Below are 6873 nucleotides of genomic sequence, written 5' to 3' on the forward strand. Positions count from 1 at the left end.
TCGCGATTTTTCAACCGGTCACAATGCTGATTTATACGCTACCGCTTCTTTTCGGCTGCTATCGTTAAATAATATTAATTGGAACTCGGGAATCGGGTCCTGGAAAGGGAAGAGCTGTAGACTTTAAAGAGCAGTTCGGAGGATGGTCACATTACTTCTATCTCGAAGCGGGGCTTAGAAACTCGTCTTTAAAGCTAAGCCCGTTCCTAAAGTGAAATTTAGAGCCCCATTCGAAGTAACCGCGCGAATGTATGGTACCCATGTTCTAGGAAAACACAAATCGATACAGCTGTTCGGTTTATTCAAAATGTAATGTCCAGGAACTTGTGGACAAAAGACCAGATATAGTTTTTGGACATTATTTCTCAACCGTGAATCACGCTAGATGTCATTAGCTGTACGACCCAATTAAGAGAAGCATTCAGGAAATGACTAGAAAGAGTTGACACCGATATATTGAGAGAGAAACTACCATTTCACCCCGTGACCCCTGAAAAGTAACTTAGTGTAGCCATGTCCGCTCTCTGCATTGTGTTCAGTTGCACCGAATTTAGATGTCCAACCTCTGCTAACCTGATTGTTCTCGGGTACTTTCAGGAGACCATTGTATGGCAATCGACGTTTGAGCAATCACGGGTCGCCATAACAACGGCCGTAGCCGTTCTGGTGTGCGGATGTTTCCTGAGTGCAGGGCTTCAAGACACTGTCTTCAGGAAATCGTCGAAGTCACGCAAGGTGACGTGACCCAAAAATGAGCCATGAGTATACAGCTATATTGTGAAGTAGTGAGGCGTTAGGTACTGGCTATCGTATGGGTATACCTAGAGTCATCACATTTCTTGTGAGCGCCGCAATTTTGACGCTTGAGAACAAACTTGAGAAGTAATTTTTTATAAGTAACGCATTACTTGTAATATGGTGCTTTTTGAAGTAATTTTGTAATTTCTGCATTAATTTTTTGCTGCAGTAATTTGTAATGCAATTTTGTTACAAAATGTTGGTAACAGATTTCTTTAACTACTGGGTAACTAAAGATATGAACATAATACAGAAACGGGAGCAATATGAGCAGGCAATTTAGCAGCATAAAGATAGCAAGTTCAACCAAATAGAAAACATAACGAAGAGGAGAATAACCGAAAAGGAAACACGATTTTTGTATGACCGGTCTCTAGAACCTCTAGAAAAAGATGCAAGGGATATACAAATATGCCCAAAACAGAGATAAAAAAGACAACGCCAAGTAGGCTTTGTCTTCTTGATCCGGGTAGACGCTGCTACTCAGCTTGCGCGACGCTAGTTTTTTCTGCAGAATTCTAGGAATCATTTCCGGCACGCCTGAAAGGGCCCCTGAAAAAAAAAAGGAAGAAATGTAATTTTAAACAGTCTGGTTGGGACACGAGTGTCAAAAAATAAATTTTACGAGAAAAAAGAGTGTGCAATATTGAAGTTGCGAGACGCGATTTAGTCGGCAGCCACCTCCTTTCCATTTGTTTTCTCTCTAGGTATTTCGGGCGTGTGGAGGAAAGGTGGAGCGGCTTCATCTTCACGACCGAGATGGTCATTCCGGAATGACCGCGAAATCACGAATTTCACGCGCAGAAAAAAAAAAAAAAAAATGCTCTCGCCGTCAGTACTGCTTTAAAAAATTTTTTCGCGTAAAATTTATTTTTTTGACACACGTGTCCCACCCAAAAAAGTAGGGTGGAAGAACATTTTCGGAACATCAATATTGTTTCTAATATTTTTGACAAGTGTACGGGAAAGTAATTAGTATGGTAATGAGTAAAGTAATCCGTTACTTCTGAGCGAAAGTAATTTGTAACAGTAACCCATTACATTTGAGGGACGGTAATTTGTAATTGTAATGCATTACATAGTTTCAAGTAAAGACAGAAGTCTGCGTGTTGTTGTTGCGGTTTCAAAAAAGCGGCTTTGCCCTGGCACGTGGACAGTTTTAACGTTTCTAACGGACGAAACAACAGTCCTGGTGCATTCACACTGGAAGCGGATCCGCGTTCGCGAGGCGGGTGCGAGCGCAGTTGTATAAAGATCCAGTACAATTTCACGCGCATTTGACATCATTAAATGCGCGGGAAATTGTATACAACCGCGTTCGCAACCGCTTTGAGAACGCGGATCTGCTTCCAGTGTGAATGCGCCCTTCCTCCGGTTCTACAGGGTGTTATCCAGCGGTATTTGGGCATAAAAATATTAGTATAGGTGAGTTTGAACGCGCGAGACACTTTGCAAAGACATGTTTTTAGGTTGTTATGGGTTTCTACGCATCGTTTTATTTATTTATTTATGCACATATCTACATCGCCCAGGGCATTATTATAGGGGGGTTACATGAAAGAAAATACATGACAAACAAGTGAAATAACAAGAAGGCCTAAAATAACATAGAAGTTCCAGATACCTATTGGAAACAAAAGTTTTGTAAAACTGAGAAGAACATGTTTTCAGGAGAATTGAATATTGAGCTGTCCAGACGGTTTCACTCGGAAATAGTAGGGGGGAAAAAAGAGTGGGCAAAAACATCCGTTCGGAAGTTAATTTCTCACACTTTCATCTGGTGATCAGTTCTTCTTGATACGTAATTTGGCGCCTGCATATACATACTTTTATCGATTCCGGTTTGATCATTATAAATAGCGTAAAACAGCTTTAACCGTAAAAATGTTCTTTGTAGGCAAAGGAGACTCCGATTAAGTAAGCTTTTTAGGTTAGTGATGCTCGAACGAAAATCATAGTTACTGGTTACAAAACGAGCTGCACGGTTCTGGATCCGTTCCACTTTATAAATTAAATTTTGAAAATGAGGGTGCCATATTGCACATGCGTATTCCAAAATTGGAATACGCTTGCTCTATTAGTCACGTAGGCTATGTGCTCATTCCAGGTCAGATCAGATGAAAAGTAGATACCTAAGTACTTGAAATTGTTAACGCGATCAAGAAAGTGATGACCCAGATGATAGTTCGATAAATGAGGCTTACGCTTTGTGATCAAACTAATAAAACAACACTTTTTTTGTTGTTTAAACTTATTTTCACTTGTCACACCACGCTAAGACAAGATCCAAGTCATACTGAAATGTAAAATTCTGCGAGAATGTAAAGCTAGTGGTTGGGATAAAACGCTGACGTTTGAGACCATGACGTTACTTGGATCAAAGGAAAATTGAGAACAACTAAATTTCTTTATGAGGCGACGTCCACCTAAGCCTAATACCGTCAAAGCAAGAAATTATGTTTTGAACGCTTCTGGGATTTATATAGTAAACAACCTTGTTACGAAGAAAGAGAATATTGTTTTTCTTTTCTTGCTAACAAGTTGGTTTTACTGAAATAAATACTCCAGGGGCACACAATGTCATTTCTTGTTTTGACAACTTTAGGCTTAGGCTGTCATCAGCTCACAGAGAAGTTTAGTTTTTGTCAGTTATATTTTGATCCAGGTAACGTCATCTTCTCAAACTTTCGCGTTCCATCCGAACCGCTAGCGTCACATCTTCACGGATTCGGAGCTTTCTGCGATCCATAGTTCATTTGCGAGGCCAAAAACACGAATTTATTTTCTTAGGAGCTCTCTGTACTGCATATGGTACCCTTCGCTCTAAGCTGCTGAATCTGCTGGTGTTAATCTCTGAGAATACTTTAAGTTTTTGAACCTAATTTGGTGCAATTCGTGAGCAGCAGTGAGAGCCCGTCGGCTTGCTTTTGCTTTCCCTCCGCGCGTAGAAAAAAAACAAAACAAAAAAAAAACAAGCTGTTTGCTTTGCATCTTTTACCAGAAACCTACACACACACGAAATTTTAATATGGTCATTTCACCACCCCAAAAAACACCTCCGTGAACAGTTACATTGAACCCCGTTTAGTGGTTTAATCATACGAGTTTATTTTAAACCCGAGTAACGGAACAGCCAACAGTACAAAATAGAACAACGTGCTATTTTAGTTTGAACCTGAAATATCGCAATACACATACAAAAGCTGGAACTCTACGACAACAATGTTGCTGTGGAAGAAATAGCGCAGCTGCTCGACAAGTACAACTTGTTACCAGTGGATTATTCATTTTATACGTGTACTGTGTTTCTTTGTTTTTTTTGCAGGTTAAATTTGCAGACCGTGATGAAGATAATACGTCTACTTTTGGAAGACTCTTCTGCGTGCTGCTGATGCCGTAAATACTTTTCGAAAACATAACCTTAAAAGTGGATGAAGCGACGTCCGTTTTATGACAAGGCTGCAAAGTGTCCCTCCAAAAAAAGATTACGTTTAGTTTCTAATGATAACTTTAAAGTACACAATGTAGAATGCTCAGTTTTCACCCAAGTGTTGCGCTAGAGGTCCGAAGATGCCCCAAGTTTCAGAACAAACCGTTATTTTTTTTATCAAAGGTTAATTCTAGTAAAACAAATCATTAATAAAAAAGTGGGCGATAAAGCCCAACAAATACATGGGGCTCAATGTCGCAAGCTCCCAAGAGCGAACCTCTATTTTTCGATAGGAAAATTAAAAAAAAAAAAAATCAGTGATAACTTTTGAATAATACAACGGTTCGTTCTAAAAACTTTGCATCTGGCACGGTAAGCCAGCACTGCATTGGAGCGGAAACTGAGCGTTTGGCTGTGAACATTTTGTTTTTGCGGCAAAAACATTTATATTTTTGTGGAAAGGCCGGGGATGGGGGGAGGAGGGAGTACACGCTGTGTAGCACAGGTATACCAGCTTTTGTGTAACTTTGCGACGTAGAGACTGAAAGAACAAAAGTACAAACGGCTACTCCCACTGCTATGTACCATTATCTACTTCATGTTGCCCTCTATATGTTATCTTACTTATCGAATTTAAGAAATTTTATTTTGAATAATATTACTTTACAAAAAAAAAAGAAGAAAACTATGGCGGCTTTCCGTTCGTCTTTTTCGCCGACTGAAATACACTTTATTATGACGTGCCAGTTATTTTTTTTAATGCGATTTTAGAGTAAATATTTCGCTCCATATATTATTGTTGTCAAATTTAGATTAAAGGAATTACTTTTTTTTGGTGCGCGATTTGTTTTCTTGCTTTTAATGTTCTTAGTTCATGGGGGCACTTTGTATATAGTCTATTTTAAAGGATATGAGCCATCACCAATTGTTTTTTCCTTTGCCGTTGCCACTGCCTTGTGAAAGGGGGGGGGGGGGGGGGGGGGGAGGGGGCGACGGTCACGTCAAGCTGTTCGACCAGCTTTTTTCCTCGGTTTCTCTCCTATTTTCATGGTGAAATCGGAAAATGGATAAATTTGAGTTCGGCACATCATACGAAGGGCAGGGTGTTCCCTGCTAGAATGATGAGCAAATAGACTTATGGCTAAATTACCCAAGCATCAAGGAGAATGCAGGGATAGGTGTTCCACGCGCCGCACGTGCTGGCCTCAGCAGTATTAGCATTTCTAAAGCAAAAGCTTAAAACAAAAGGCATCTTCACGCGCGTTCGTCACCGCTTTATTTTGGTTATTTACTTTGAATACTTTATACGGGGAAGGCGTGCGCGTGTGGGCGCGTGGAACACCAATCCAGGCATTCTCCTTGATGCTTGGGTAATCTAGCAATAGGACTATTGCCCGCGGAGTCGCCCCAACCATGGTCGAAGCACTTTTGCCGGGAACATGCATTGTACGCTTTAAACATTTCTGCAGACAAATAATAAAAAATAAATTAAAGGCATTTTAACGCGACCTCTTCCCCCTCTCCCCCTCCCCCCCCCCCCCCCCCCCCCCCCTCGTACAATCGCTTGTGTTCGTCCGTCCCTGCATTTTCCGCTAAAGTTAAAGGGGAAAGTGGCGTCGCGTGATGTCACCTGATCTATACACACTTTGGGGAAATTGACGGCACGTGACCCATACGTCAACTCGGTTCCCCACTAAATTTAGCGGGAAATTCACGTCTCGCGACCTAGACGGCAAACCAGTTTCCCCCGCTAAATTTATCGGGAAATCGACGTCACGTGACCTAAACACCGATCCCGTTTCCCCGCTGAATTCAGCGGGGAAGATCGACGTCACGCGATCTATACAACCATTCAGTTTCACCGCTAAATTTAGCGAGAAAATATAGGTCATGTGGCACGTCAAATCCCTCACCGATTCCCTACAATGCATTTCGTCCGTCATAGGACCTTGGCGGTAAAGATCGCTGCCAATTCTTGAAATGAGGTGAATTGGCAGCAATGAAAGATGGGTACGACCCATCTTTCAAGACAGTCGTAAGAAACGCGCCTCAGAAATCGTCTGTAGACTGCCTTTTGGACAATGTACCAGGAGCGTGACCGCGGTTTTAGGCATTTTGTGTACTTCGAGCGCTGAAGCACGACGGAAGGCGAGGAGCACGTGTTGGAGGCTAGCCATTCGAAAGAGACGCCCCGCTCTTCCTGTGGTGCATTCCTTGAGTCAATGTGTTCGAAACAAAGTAAACGCTAAATTTGCACGAAAAAAAAAAAGAATATAAGATATGGCGCTATCAAGATTACTGACTGAGTGATTGGATTCCGCGTTCTTTGGCGTATTACTTCGGACAAACGCCAATTTCAGGACCATTCTTTTTGTGGCCAATATACGATCTTTGTTTCAATTAAGCAGGGCTTGGCGTATGTATTTGCAGGCTTCTAAAGATGAACCTAACCGGAGCCAAACCGTCGGATAAAGTCCTTCCCCGACTGCGTGGTGCCCTTCGCTGCGGAGACATCGTCAACAGGCTACACTCATTACTGAGGTAAAAACAAAACAAAACAAAGAAGTTATTTACGAATATGTACTCGGCTCATAATTTTTATTAGCATACTATAGCTGCACCAACTTGTTATCAGATATTGTTTA

This window comes from Ixodes scapularis, unplaced genomic scaffold (genome assembly GCF_016920785.2).
Source record: "Ixodes scapularis isolate PalLabHiFi unplaced genomic scaffold, ASM1692078v2 PGA_scaffold8__174_contigs__length_109621045, whole genome shotgun sequence".
NCBI lineage: Eukaryota > Metazoa > Arthropoda > Arachnida > Ixodida > Ixodidae > Ixodes > Ixodes scapularis.